Source organism: Lepidochelys olivacea, assembly GCF_965140295.1.
Source record: "Lepidochelys olivacea isolate rLepOli2 genome assembly, chromosome: 3".
In the NCBI taxonomy this organism is placed as follows: domain Eukaryota; kingdom Metazoa; phylum Chordata; order Testudines; family Cheloniidae; genus Lepidochelys; species Lepidochelys olivacea.
Genome location: NC_140413.1, coordinates 202473172 through 202488526, shown reverse-complemented (window position 1 = coordinate 202488526; position 15355 = coordinate 202473172). Strand labels below are relative to the sequence as shown.

Sequence of the window (15355 nt, the reverse complement as noted above, 5' to 3'; positions counted from 1 at the left end):
GGCAGTTCCGAGCAACACTCAGACCACCACCACCAGTCGGTCAGGTGTCGCCCAACTGCGTGTAACAGTAGGTCACGTGATACCAGTGCACGTGGGGGAATTGCCTCCTCCGCATAAGCCGATCCGTTTGGCTGAAGTGGGCCCCTTTGATGCCTGTCCATGATCGTATCAGTGTGCATAAGCAGCGGGATGATGGTCCACATACAAGTTGAATGTAGAACTTATTTCCGTGCCAAGCATGGTGAGATATTTGGGATTGAGTGTGAAATAGATCTATTTTATTTTTGATGTTTCTGCAGTAAGTAAATGTGTAACAGGACCACCCCGTGAGGCTCTTCTGGCATGTGATGGATACTGAGGTGGTTCCTTAGACTATAAAGGCATTTAAAGCTTCTGATTGGAGGGGGGAAGTCTGCAGTAGTGGAATCATTTGGAGAGGTGGGCCTGGGAAAATATTAGAGGAGAAAGTCAGGGCTGTAATACTTTGGGGCTAATTCTGGTTTTGGGGTTCATTGTGCGGGTGGCTGGGTGGTATTTAGTGACCTGTGACATACAGGAGGTCTGCCTAGATGATCTGGTGGTTCCTCCTGGCCTTAAACTCTGACTTTGTGAACATCTAGAACGATGGGACCTTGCTTGCACCCTTATGGTTGAAAAAAGAAAAGGAGGACTTGTGGCACCTTAGAGACTAACCAATTTATTTGAGCATAAGCTTTCGTGAGCTACAGCTCACTTCATCTGATGCATCTGATGAAGTGAGCTGTAGCTCACGAAAGCTCATGCTCAAATAAATTGGTTAGTCTCTAAGGTGCCACAAGTCCTCCTTTTCTTTTTGCGAATACAGACTAACACGGCTGTTACTCTGAAACCTGTCCTTATGGTTGAAGAGGCTCCTTGCGAAAAGTAGAATTAAAAAATAGTAAATTAACAGGTGACAGCAGTGGTGTAGCTGGAGCTAGTGTGTTACCTGTAACTTGTGGTCATCGGGGTTAGTCACTGGAAAAGTGATGTGACTTGTTGAGCACAGTGTCAAATACTGATCTTCAGTAAATAGGCATAGCTACCTAACAGCCTGTAGTGTCATAGCTGTGCATGTCTGTCTAGAAGCATCATGGTTCTAGAACCGTCAAATTAAAATGCCTTCACTGTCTAGGGTGATCTGCCTCCTGGCTTCTGCTCCTTTTGGTGTCCGGTGTACCACTAAACTGTGCCAATGTGATTTTGGGGACGGTTGCACTCTGACCCAATGCTCTCTCGTTGTTGCTTTGTTTGTCTTTAAATTATAAAAATGCTCCCACTGTGATTCTCCTCTGGGCACATGTCCTCTTTGCTAAAACAATTAAAAACAAAAATATTAACTTACGTCAACCAAAAATAGACTCTTCCTCAGAAATGATCAATTAACATAAACACACCCCGACAACCCTCACAGCAAAAGTCTCAGTAGACAGATGGAGCCAGGTTTTTTCCTGGTATAGGGGGAAGTGTAAGTGATAACTCCCACTGAAGACTCTGGATTGAATTCAGAAGTGATATAATTGCTGGGCTAATTTATCTATCTGTTGTGGGAAAAACCACTAACTGCAGATGTAAGGTAAGGTAGGGAAGGTTGCCTTTTTTTTACACCCTGCTATAAGTTGCTGCTCTTGCTAAACTCCCTTCTTTCCCTCTCTCGGTGTGAGTTACTCATTTTGCAGAGATGGGTGCAGATAGCAGTATTTATCACTTGTACCCATATTTAACCCGTTTACTCTGATTGTGTAAACTTAGACCACCGTTTGGGCACATCTGAATTTGGGTATAGACTTTACACCACATCAACAGACTTTGGGAAAGCAAAGTCCAGAGTTTCTAGATTTACACCAAGTAAACGAGAGCAGAATTTAGTTCAAGGGCCTTCTGCCAAAAAAATTCCCTGGCTCTTCCCCTGGAGCATTCAAATCTAGGGGTCTCCAGCAGAACACTTCAGCCAATACTTGATATCTCAGAGCTGCATGGGAAGAGAAGCAGTTTTTCGGCTACCTAACATGCTAAAAACATAGGGTACTAAAACCCAAGAGAGACCATCATGAGTTAGTTCCCTTTGTACTCCTTTGCGTTCTTCCATACTGCACTCCCTCTTGGAAATGCTGCTGGCCAGTGTCTCCTTTGCTACAGAACATTCAGATTCAGTCCTGATCACCACCACTGCCAATAGATACTGATGGGGAGAAAACGGTACAAAAATTTATATGCGGTAGCATTGACATGCCTGTGAGTGGTGTGTGGGCTTTGAACTCCTCTCCTTGGTGTGGAGTCCATGTCTGCCCTTCTCCTCCTGGGCTCAGGGCAGGAAAAGGGTCTGAGGTCCCACTGGCCCTGGGAATAAGCGTTTTTTCTTGCTGGTCATATATGGAGCCCAGGGAGTGGCTAGAGAGGCTCTCCACCCACGGGAAGTGTGGGATACAGTACTGTGATGCCTGGGGGTTGGCATTAGGAGCTAGTTCTGGGATCTAAGGGCTGCACAATTCAGGAGCAGCCCCAATGTTTTGTTCACATAACTGAGAGGAAGGGAGTTCGGGTTGGAACCCCCTGCTCCCTGTGCTACATGGAGAGACGCCAGGACTGCCGTTTAGCATCTGCAGCAGTGTCGATTGGCTGCCCTTCCTTAGAGCAGTTGTGGCAGAATTGGAGAGCTCAGCCAGTTGGAGATGCATTTTTCTGTAGATCAGGGATTTTCCCTACATTCCTGTATGGGGGAGGATATGAAAAAATCAGTCTAGAGGGGGAAGTCCATGGGGTTGGCATTTCTGAATAATGAAAAAACGTAACTACACATGACACCAGAACAGCCTCATTAACTTCATTAAGCCCCAAACACCAGTTGATTTCCTTGAGGTTGTGTGGGGTGTAAGCCAGGGCAGGATTTGGCCCTACGAGGCTTTGTACAGGAAGGCAGAAATTAGGACAGGCTGTTTTCGTAGCGGAGAAGGCAAAATACGGGATTCCAACTTCTCTTCTTGTGATGGCACAGACGGAGGGAGAGAGCCTAACTTTTGTTTTATAACATGCCTCCTTTTTTTTGTTGGTACAGTTAATTGTGTTACTGTTTAGATCTCTATGTACTTGAGTTTATGCACAAATTGGGCATTTAAACATCTAGCTGTAAGATTCTGCATCTGGAGTTAATTGTGGCTGCAAAATAGGAGGCTAGCTTAAGGCTCCTCCAAAAACTGGCCCATAATATTAAAGGTATTCAAGCTCAATCTGTTCCTTTTGTACATCCGAGTGATCTGAGAGAAGACCTAACAAAGGTCATTTAAAAAAAACAAAAAAAAATCCTGCAAACATTTCTCAACTGTAAAGTTCCCCAAAACCGCTCTTCATGCAGAAGGGGATGCAAAATGATACCTCAACTAGGGTTCTCGATTAATTGCAGTTAGCTCACGCAATTAACTCCACAAAAATAATTGCGATTAAAAAAATTAATCGTGATTAATCACAGTTTTAATCGCACGGTTAAACAATAGAATACCAATTGAAATTTATTAAATATTTTGGATATTTTTCTACATTTTCATATATATTGTATTCTGTGTTGTAATTGAAATCAAAGTGTATATTATTTTTGATTACAAATATTTGCACTGTAAAAATAATAAACAGAATAAATAGTATTTTTCAACTCACTTCATACAAGTACTGTAGTGCAATCTCTTTGTCCTGAAAGTGCAACTTACAAATGTAGATTTTTTTGTTGTTACATAACTGCACTCAAAAAGAAAACAATGTAAAACTTCAGAGCCTACAAGTCCATTCAGTCCTACTTCTTATTCAGCCAATCATGAAGACAAGCAAGTTTGTTTACATTTACAGGAGGTAATGCTGCCCACTTCTTATTTACAATGTGACCAGAAAGTGAGAACAGGCATTTGCATGGCACTTTTGTAGCCGGCTTTGGAAGGTATTTACATGCCAGTTATGCTAAACATTCGAATGCCCCTTCATACTTCGGCTACCATTCCATGTTGCTCATTAAAAAAATGTGTTAATTAAATTTGTGTTCGAACTCCTTGGGGGAGAATTGTATGTCCTGCTCTGTTTTAACAGCCTTCTGCCATATATTTCATGTTCTAGCAGTCTCAGATGATGACCCAGCTCATGTTGTTCATTTTAAGAACACTTTCACTGCAGATTTGACAAAACGCAAAGAAGGTACCTTTGTGAAATTTCTAAAGATAGTTACAGCGCTCGACCCAAGGTTTAAGAATCTGAAATGCCTCCCAAAATCTGAGGGGGACGAGGTGTGGAACATGCTTTCAGAAGTCTTAAAAGAGCAACACTCCAATGTAGAAACTACAGAACCCGAACCACCACCACCAAAAAAAAAAAAAATCAACCTTATGCTAGTGGCATCTGAGTCAGATAATGAAAATGGACATGCATCGGTCCGTACTGCTTTGGATCATTATCGAGCAGAACCCATAATCAGCATGGGCGCATGTCCCCTGGAATGGTGGTAGAAGCATGAAGGGGCATCTCAATCTTTAGCGCATCTGGCATGTAAATATCTTGCGATGCTGGCTACAACAGTGCCATGAGCACACCTGTTCTCATTTTCAGGTAACGTTGTAAACCAGAAGCAGGCAGCATTATCTCCTGCAAATATAAACAAACTTGTTTGTCTGAGCAATTGGCTGAACAAGAAGTAGGACTGAGTGGACTTGTAGGCTCTAAAATTTTACATTGTTTAATTTTTGAATGCAGGTTTGTTTGTTTTTTTTTACACAATTCTACATTTGTAAGTTCAACTTTCATGATAAAGAGATTGCACTACAGAACTTGTATTTTTCAATTCACCTCACACTATTTCTTTTGTTTTTTTACAGTGCAAATAATCAAAAATAAATATAAAGTGAGCACTGTACACTTTGTATTCTGTGTTGTAATTGAAATCGGTATATTTGAAAATGTAGAAAACATCCAAAAATATTGAAATAAATGATATTGTATTATTGTTTAACAGCGCAATTAATTGCGAAATCATCGATTAATCGGGATTAGTATTTTTTAATCGCTTGACAGCCCTAATCTCAATCACACAATGGCATTGACAAAATTTCGTTGAATACAGTAATATGACAGAAATGGTTCCAAGAGTTTCAGTATATGTTTTATCAGTCTAGTAATTCGAAAGATGTAACTACTCCTTCTCCATGCTTCAGAGCCTTTGTAAATGTCATGATGCCACCTGGCAATTTAAAAGAATAGTAATTCTCTCCCCACTCCAGAAGCCATGCTTGGTACAAAACTGTCTCCTGATTCAGTTTTGGGGTTTTTTTTTTTAGATGGAGGCAAGTCCTTTCATTGCTCTGACAGGCATGGAAATACCTGTTAGCTTTGGAAGCCCAACTCATTGATAATTCTGGAAGCCTTCAGAACAATGGAATAAGACTGGGGGCCCCTTCATAAAGCTGTGATGGTATTTCAAACAAGTTGCCTGGTCTTCACTCCCTCACACAGGTGTAAATCGGGAGTAACCCCCTTTGTAATCAGTGGAGCTACGTTGGTGCCAAACCAGTTCAAGTGTGAGGAGAACCAAGCCTGATGAGTATTTTACCTCTTTGTAACCCTTGTGCTAGGGTTTCAAAGTACTGTGGGCCAAATTCTCCTCCCTGTAGTAGTGTGGATGTGGAGTAACTCCATTGACATCAGTGTAGTTACTTTGGATCCATGCTGGTGTAACCGAGGACAGGATCTGGCCCTAAGAGACTTGCTCCCCAGTTGTACGCTAAGGACCCAATTCTATTATCTGATACATGGCAGCTACTCCCACTATGAAAGTGACAGCAAGTATATGAGAGCAGAATTGGCTACTAAGAGTTACTGGCTAGAGACCATTGCATCTCCTGCCAAATCTCCCAATTCATTACTCTCAGATGCATAACAGTTGAAATGTTTTTACCCTAGATTTAGTCTTGATATCCCTGACAGTACTGGATAACCTCTTATTGTCTTTAATAAGCACTGCAATTAAGTAATTTTGTCCTGGGGCTGAATTTTCCATCTCAGTTACCCATGGCTCTGCAGCATCTATTCTTTCCATGAATCCTTCTACTGTTCTTGTAATCGGGTCCATTGACTCCTGCAGTCTATCTAATCCGTTATGCATGAGGTCCCTGGCTTTTGGAAGTGGAGTTCTTTACCTCGAACAAGTCAGCCTTTGTTCCCAAGCAACCACTACAGCTTATCGAGGCAGTGTGTAGACTGTCTTTTTGCTCTTCAGATGGACAAGGTTTTCATTAAAAAATCCTCTTATTCTTACCACATTTCTAGGTCAAGAGTGCTCAAATTCTCTGCTGCCATTAAAACTCGGAGCCAACAGGATCAAACAAACAAACAAAAAAAGAGAAGGAAAAGAAAACCTAACTCAGATTCCTGCAACTAGATGAAACACTGTTTTCCACATTCTCCCTGCTGCTCCTGCCCATGTACTTCCCATACTTTTCCTCCAAAAGAATGGTTTGTTTAGCGACCATGAAATCCAGTTATCAGAGCCTCATTGGAAGAGGTGAACGCTGAGGTGGGGAGGGGAAACACAAAGTGGGGAAGGGTAGCCAAGTTGCAGAGTGAGTGGGGAGGAAGATCAGGAACTGATGTTTTGGAAGGAGGAGGAACTGCGGGAACCATTAACCCAGGGCGAGCTGCAAACCACAGAGATCTGCAAAATGGGCTGACGAAGCTTTCTTTCCCGTTTGCGACAATAGTCGTTAGTGGGTTGTCGGATTGTTTGTCAGACAGTTTGTGCACATCTTAGGTGGAGTCAAATGTACTAAAATAATGCCACTGTAAAGTTGTCGTCTTGTCTTATTGAAATATTTATGCAGTCCAGACACTGTGGTGCACTCATATAAGGCAATGAACTCTATAGAAATGAGCGGGTGAGGGGGGGAAAGGATGTTGCAGACTTGTATGGCTATCGAGACTACCCAGAGTTATCATAATTAATGATAACAAATATTTTGGTAGGGATAAGAAACGTCATGCTTCATGCATTAAGCCAATCCTTAACTATTAGAAACCAGGATGAGACCTAATGTGCAAGGAAGATTATCTCATGTCTGCCTGCCTTATACCTTCATCTGAAGTATCTGTACTAGCCATTATCAGAGACAGGCTTCTGAACTAGATGGACCATAGGTCTGATCCAGTCTGGCAACTCCTGTGTTTCTAGTGATCTTGTATGTTACTATAGTTAGGTAAGAAATTTTGAACCAGGAGTGTGATCTTTTTTTTTAAGTTGCTGATGTCCTTTTAAAGGCCTAATGTTTCCCTTGGGTGCTTACATGCTGCTCCTGTCAACGTGTACGTATGAACAAACACTGAAGCTAAGTAGCTATTGGTTTTGGCTGAGAAGGTTTTCTTATACAGCAATTTTTGTTAATGGATTATTTATATAATTTTCCATCACAAAGTTATTTTTTATCCTTAAGGAGGAGAGGTAATTTATTGTGTTCTGCAAAATGTACAGGGGTGTTATGTAAAGAATTTAAATCAGATGATTATTTTATTTGATATTTATGTTGCAGTAGTGCCCAGAGCCACAAACCAGGATTGGGACCCCATTCTGTACAAACACATGAAGACGTGGTCCCTGCCCTGAAGAGGTTACAATATGTAAAGACAAGTGGCACATAAAGGGTTCGGTTTGTGGGAGAGGGATACCATCTAATATACGTATATACATTGTATAACACGTGACAATTAATGTCACCCAGGGATAGTTTAGTGGTTTGATCATTGGCCTGCTAAATCCAGGATTGTGAGTTCAATCCTTGAGGGGGCCATTTAGGGATCTGGGGCAGAAATTGGGGATTGGTCCTGCTTTGAGCAGGGGGTTGGACTAGATGATCTCCTGAGGTCCCTTCCAACCCTGATATTCTATGATTCTGTGACAAGTGGGTTATTTCCTAATGTTATCTAAATCAGGTAATGAGCATATAGCTGTTATGTATATTATAATAATGGTGTATAATAATGCATTTGTAAGGTGTCCGTCACTGTGATATTTTAGGCACCATATATGTGCCCAGGGTACAAACATGAACTTCAGGTCCAAACTTGAACTGAGTGCTCAAGGAAACACCTGGAAATGGAAAACATTTTTGCGCCTCTGCATATTAGCACGGTTGAAGTTTTTGTAATTATGGGCTGAGAGATTCTCTCCGTATGTGTGGGGTGGAGGGCTGGGTTCATGGTCACCTGAGATTGTGGGTGAAATCATGACCCCATTGAAGACAGTGGGAGTTTTGCCACAAATTTCATTGAGGGCAGTTTTTGTATATGTGTGAGAGAGGACTAGGTAGTAGGATTTGTCTAAGCAGGAGGAAAAACATGATGGAAGATATGAGAAAAGGTGCAAAATAAATGAAGAAAAGAAAAAGAAAAATACAGAATGGTCTGATGTAAAAGTGAGAGATAGGAGAGAAAATGAAAAACAGTAAGAAACGAGAGGAAAAAAACACCAAGAATTCATTGAGTAGGCAATTAAGTTTGGAAAAAATATTTTATTCATTTCTGTCTCTCCTCTTCTCCCCTCCTAAAACCTTATGCTGAGCCCTATCGTTAAGAATTGCCAGATCATTTGCCCAGTGGATATTTTTCTTCAGATTGGCCCACAGTCATACCTTGTGTGCATGGCAGCTGCAGATTTGTGCTTTTATTGTTTTCAAATGAGGTTAGAAAGCAAACTACTGAGATAATGGGCGGGGGGAGGGGGGTAAGAATCTGCTTTTTTGTTGTTTTGCACAGTATCTCCTCCTGTCTGGAACCAAGGACTACAGAAAATTCCACAAAATGCCTTTCCTCATTTGATTTCCAGCCCCAAAGGTGTTTGCTTAACATCAGTTCCAAATTTTTTACAAAGTGGAACAGCTTCAACAGGAGAGTAACTGGAATACCCAGTGATGAGGGCACTTACCCAAGAGGTGGGAGACCTGAGTTCAAGTCACTGCTCCATATCAGTAGAGGGGGGATTTGAACCTGGGGTCTCCTACACTGTGGGTGAGGTTCCCTAACCACCTGGCTATTGATTCTGGGTCTGTGAGTGGGTAGGTAGGTGTGTGGGTGGGTGGTGGGGGAGGGGATACTTCTCCTTGGCTGTGTTTTGTGCTGGGTCCTTTCCAGTAGGTGTGCTCAGAGTCTGCCTAAGAACATGCTCTCTAGATCAGTGGTTTTCAAAATGTGGGTGATGACCCAGTACTGGGTCGCGGCATGTAAGGCACTGGGTTGCGGCAGCTCTGGTCAGCACTGCCGACCTGGCCATTAAAATTCCCGTTGGCGGTGCTGCCCGGCTAAGGCAGGCTAGTCCCTACGTGTTCTGACACCGCGCTGCACCCTGGAAGTGGCCAGCAGCAGATTCAGCTCCTAGGTGGGGGGGCCATGGGGCAGCAGCGAGCACCAGCTCTGCACTCCCATTGGTTGGTTTCTGGCCTATGGGAACTGGGTGGGGCGGTGCCTGCATGTGAGAGCTGCTTGTGCACCTCTGCCTAGGAGCCGGACCTGTTGCTGGCCACTTCTGGGGCCCAGCACGGTCCGTGGTGCCGAGACAAGCAGGAAGCCTGCCTCTGCACTCCCGCTGCGCTACTGACCGGGAGCCACCCAAGGTAAGCCCAGGCCCCAACCCTATGCCCCAATCCCCTGCCTCAGCCCTGAGCCCCACCCCAAACCCAAAGCCCCTTCCTGCACCCCAAACTCCTCATCCCCGGCCCCACCCCAGAGCCTGCACCCCCAGTCCAGAGCCCTGATCCCCTCCCACACCCCAACCCTCTGTTCGAACCCAGAGCTCTCTCCCACACCCCAAATCCCTCATCCCCAGCTCTGTTGGGTTGCAGGCATCAACAATTTTCTTCAACTGCGTCGCCAGAAAACAAATTTGAAAATCACTGTTCTAGATCCAGTCTCACAGGTGAGGTAGGTGGGGAAGAATCTAGTTTGTGAATCCTGCAGAGGCTTACACATGAATTAGGCTGAACTGCCTGATGGTGTCAGGACTTAGGTGGCTGTGCTCGTAACCAGTAGTAGAAATGTAGGCACTATGGAAACTTTACTAGTGAAAATGTTGGCACCTAGAGACTTCAGATGCCTTTGGGGTTAGGCAGCAGCTGAACAGTGGCTTTGTGAATGCAAGTGGTGCCTAAATGTTGGATGTAGGCCCTAAAGTGGCATTTAAGCACCTAAGTCCCTAGCCACAAATCTTGTGGTTTGCCCATTTCTGGAGAGAACCCTTGTTTTTTTCCCAAGAGATTCCCACTTTATCTGCTGCAGTTCACACCTCGCTGTTGTGGCTCTTGTGACAGGGTCAGGCCAGATGGCTACAGGAGAGTGATGGAAGGCAGATATATTAGCCCCAGGTTAAGTAGGTCCCTTTTCCCTGGGTGAGGTAACAGGGAAGGTTCCAGAACAATCAGGAACTTTCTGGAAACAAGGCAGACAGGCTGATTAGAACACCTGCAGCCAATCAAGAAGCTGCCAGAATCAATTAAGACAGGCAGGCTAATCAGGGCACCTGGGTTAAAAAGGAGCTCACTTCAGTTTGTGGTGTGTGTGTGAGGAGCTGGGAGGAAGAGGTGCAAGAAGCTGAGAGTGAGAAGGTGTACTATTGGAAGACTGAGAAGTACAAGCATTATCAGACATCAGGAGGAAGATCCTGTGGTGAGAATAAAGAAGGTGTTGGGAGGAGGCCATGGGGAAGTAGCCCAGGGAGTTGTAGCTGTCACACAGCTGTTACAGGAGCCACTGTAGACAGCTGCAATCCACAGGGCCTTGGGCTGGAACCCGGAGGAGAGGGCAGGCCTGGGTTCCCCCCATCCTCCCAACTCCCTACTTGATACCAGAGGAGTTGACCTGGGCTGTGGGTTCCACCAGAGGGGAAGGTCTTTGGCCTGTTCCCCGATCCACTAGGTGGCTCAGCAGAGACTGTGGGGATTGTTCTTCTTCCTTTTTCCCATGCTGGCCAGTGATGAGGCTAACTGAGCGAACGGCAGATTTGAGCCACGAAAGAGGCCAAACTGAGGGCTGCCGTGAACCTCTGAGGCGAGCGAATCCACCAATAAGCGCAGGACCCACTAGGCAGAGGAGGAACTTTGTCACACTCTTGTTTAACAGGACTCATCGATCAGAAAACAGGGCATGTGTTTAGTAGTTATGCAGCCTGCCCTGTGGCCAGCTGTTTACCTAAACAAATCCTCCTTGATTGCAACGCCTGTGAAAATTGGAATCTGAGCACATGAGTGCTGTTCACCATAAGAATTTCTCTTTACCGGCTATGTAAATATCTATGTGGCAAAGTGAATTGTCATGCAAAGCTTTGACTGTGATTCTTATAGTTTCATCTTTTCTGTTTGTGTGCAACCACTCAGATCTACTAAGTGTAAATTTCCTAAACTCAGCAGGTTGGGTAAGCCAAAAAGTAGGCGATGACTCCCAAAGAGAAGCTACTGCCAGATCTTAGAAGCAAATATTGAGCTATTGCGTCTAAAACACAATGTACAAGTGTTCCTTTGCCAAGACTTGCTCGTTGGAGTACATGGATTTGTACTCTCTGGTTACATTGTGTTAAACAGGCAAAATATATGGTATACTGTGTATTGCTTAAAAATACATGCAAATTCCGCTTTTCAGATGTGCTTATATTTTTGACACTTTTAATTATTTGGTTTTCAAAATTCAGAATTTTTGTTAAACATTTCAGAGAAAAGTGGGGGAGTGAAACTGTTCCACGTTACATAAGTACATATTTTTCACTGTTTGATGAGCCCCCGTCTTTGAAAGCTCATATTATAAACAAGATGACAGAGATTTTTTTTTTTTTTGGCATTCTGAACTGGCAGTTGGGAAAATGGTTTTGGAACTGCTGCCTCGGTGATCAGATAATTAACATGCCGGGGGGTTGCCTGAGCTGCTTTTCAAAAATGCAAAATACTCTTTCCAAATACCATAGATTTGGAAGAATCTGACCCTTTTAAATTTGTTATGCAATGAGTCTTTATGTATATGAACTGAGCAAGAGAACAAACACCTTTTGTTGCAGGAAAGGAATGCTTCTTTCATCTCAGTAAACAAGGCCCCCCGAATTACCAAAAGCACATGACCAGTTTCTGAGCATTCAACGCCTGATGGTCACATGCAGATGCAGGAACCGTTATTGGCATCGAGTCTGACCTGCGTAACACAGGCCAAAGAACCTCATCCAGGAATTTCTGCCTCAAGCTTCTAGCATTTGGTTGAGCTATTGTATATCTTGTAGCAAGACATCCAGTCTTGATTTAAAGACTGCAAGTGATGGAGAATTTTCCAGGTCCATTATGTCAGTTGTTCCAATAGTTAGTTAATCTCACTGTTTAAACATTTGCATCATATTTCTGGTCTGCATTTGCCTCGCTTCAGCTTCCAACTAGTTGATCTCATTAGTTTTTTGTTTTTCTTTTGTTTTTCTGGATGAATCAAAAATCTCATCCCCATGTAAGTACTTGTAGACCACAATCAGGTCACTTCTTAACCTTGTCTTGGATAAACTAAATAGGCAGATTTTCCATATCTGGAATCATTCTGATAGCTCAGATCTGAAACCCTTTGAATTTTTCATCATCCTTTTTGAAGTGTGGACACAATATTGCATATCACATGGGAAGTATGTGGCAAAACCGGGATCTTGAGTTCCAGGTGAGCATCCTGAACACATATGCCATTCCTTTCTAAGTACAATCCTGTAATCCTTCATTTAACTCCTTGGGAGTTTGGGGTGCATGAGGAATACAGGATGAGGCTCTTAGGGCCAGATTTTTAAAGGTATTTAGACTCCTAAAGATGCAGGCAGGTGCCTAATGGGATTTTCAAAAGTTGTCTAGGTACCTAAATACCTTTGAAACTCTGACCCTTAATGATCTTTTTTCTTCATTGATTGATTTATCCTCAGTGAGCATTTTTTCCACATCTTCTTTAGGCAATTTATTGCACAGGCATTTTGGAATAATATTTTTCCTCTTTGTAAATTATGTAGATAAATAATCAGTGACCTAAGGGAATTATTTTATTCTGCTAAAATGTTAAAAATTAAAAGCCGGCTTTTGTTTGAACTATTAAATTCTAACAAATGTGCAGTTTTGCTTGTTTACTGACTAGACGTATCACCACGGAGTATATTGGCAAGGTCATAAAAGCTAATGGACCTGATTCTGAATTGCAGTAAGACCATTTTACATCACTCTGCAACAATAACGAGGTCTTAAAGTGGGAGCAAATTATATGTTTCTCCGACTTTGAGGATCATTTTACATTGCAGGGGTGATGCAAATGGGCTTTAGTGTAAATGGGAATCAGGCCCTAAGCATATTTATTAAAAGTTATGAAGGCTAAAGCATCAGTAATGAGCACAGTGAATACTACAGTGAACACCCTTTAAACGTGAGGTAGCGTAGCTGTGGTGATACTGTAAGGAATGGCTACTCGCTGAGGACTGGATCAGATAAAACCAATGGGAGATGGCCTCACAAGGAGGAAATTCATCACAAACATCCTGTCCTGGAGACTTCATGAGGCTGGTCTCCCCGCTGAATAGGGCCTGAGGCTGTCTCCAGTTAAAGCAGTGGATCCCCTAGGGTATACTTGGATCTGGATGGGAATCTCTAGGAGACCAGGGCCATCCGCATAGAGACGCTGTGTTTCTGATATCTGTTATGGCTCTGTCCCTCAACAGGACACCCTGCACTCAGAACCCTGCTTAAAAGTAGGGAGGAGACTGAGTGGGAAAGGTAATACAGCCCCGGGACAATGCAGGGCTGGAGGGCAGATGTGTTTGTCACCAGTCCCCTTCTCCTGGCCTGGTCATTCGTTCCCAGAACCATGGGTAGATCCCTAAACCTGCTGATATCTGGGGTCAGGGAGATGCTGCTGTGGTCCTGCATGGAAAGAGTGAGATTGGCATGTAGAGAAATCATCTCCAGGTATATCTGAGGAGCCCCATCTTCCTGTCTCTCCCTTCCCCTCCCAAGGATGTATGTTAGTTATTGAACCTGGGGAAGAAGTCTCACGAACTATTGTGACCCGACTATCCCGTTGTGGTGGTGGTAGTCTGGGGGGTGGTGTTCCTTACTCTGTCTGTTGCACTGGTGACCTCAGCAGAATGACTGGAAATCAGTATTACAAAACAGAACAGCGTTAACATGTGACCTTTTATTGCTGATCCTCATGGTTGATCCTTATTGCTTTTTTAAAATCACTGGTTTCCAGAACACAAGAGGTTTTTTTTCCCTGTAGCTGTTTACTGTTGCTGATACTCAATGTTAGCGAGTATATATGATGTGAACTTGAGTCAAGTGTTTAAATGTTAAATCAAGTTCCCACAGGTGTTCTTTACTGCCAGTGAAAGGTGAACTTTCAGCATAAATACCATATTTAAACACTCATCAAATATTTATTATTGGGAATGAATGACCCAACAAGGATGCAGTTAAACTAAAATGTGCAGTTTACCTTTATGAAAATGAAAACTTTTACTGGTATTTGAAGTGTAGTTTTTAATTGTTTTAACTATATGTTAGGTGTGTTCACTTTCTAAATGTATATCCGGTATAGCTTGTTTCTCTAACTTATAATTGGCAGTTTCCCATAGGAAATGATCATTATTGGTGTTATAAAAGCACTTCATATTTATCCCATTTGGGAAATGAAAGTTTTGCAAAGATCAGAATAAAGTATGCCCCCAATTATGCTAATGACTTGTACCACAAATTATCCACTGGAATGTTTAATAGCTTTGAAATCACCTTTCGTACCCCAACCCCCCTCACCATCCCAAACAACAATGAAACCCCCACAAAACAAAACAAAAAATATTAATTTAATAACGTTAAATTTTGTCATTTACAGTAAAAAAGGCAAGAAGAACACCGTCCCCAGCCTGCCCTCTCACCCACTTTTTGAGTCTCTACATGTATTCTCTTAATGAATTGGGATCTCAAGCAAGTTTTTTCTTTTTTAGACTTAGTTAATTTTAAAAGCACCTTCAATACACTTTTGTTTAATGAGTTCAAGATCGTTAAGCAGACCATGGTATCCATTTGTTACTGCTTACCCATTTTAGTGAGAATTTCAAAGGATGCTTTTACTACAGTTGGGTTCTTTGCGAAAGAGACTTTTTTTGTTAAAGCCATTTAGAATAATGGATTCAAAAAATCCCATAAATATTCTCGTGTTGCAAGCGACGTCAAAGCTTCTCTTTTTTTATACTTCAACACATGACCCAGTGGAAGGATCAGACGACACTGCAGACATAAGGAACACATTGCTTGTTTGTAGAAAAGAGTTGAGGATGGTA

General features: G+C 42.8%; 1 protein-coding gene across 2 annotated transcripts in view; it reads left to right on the top strand.

Moving 5' to 3' along the window:
- Positions 1-15355, top strand: part of PLCB4 (phospholipase C beta 4) — a 326177-nt gene that overhangs the window by 22477 nt on the left and 288345 nt on the right. The gene's annotated exons all lie outside the window — the stretch shown is intronic.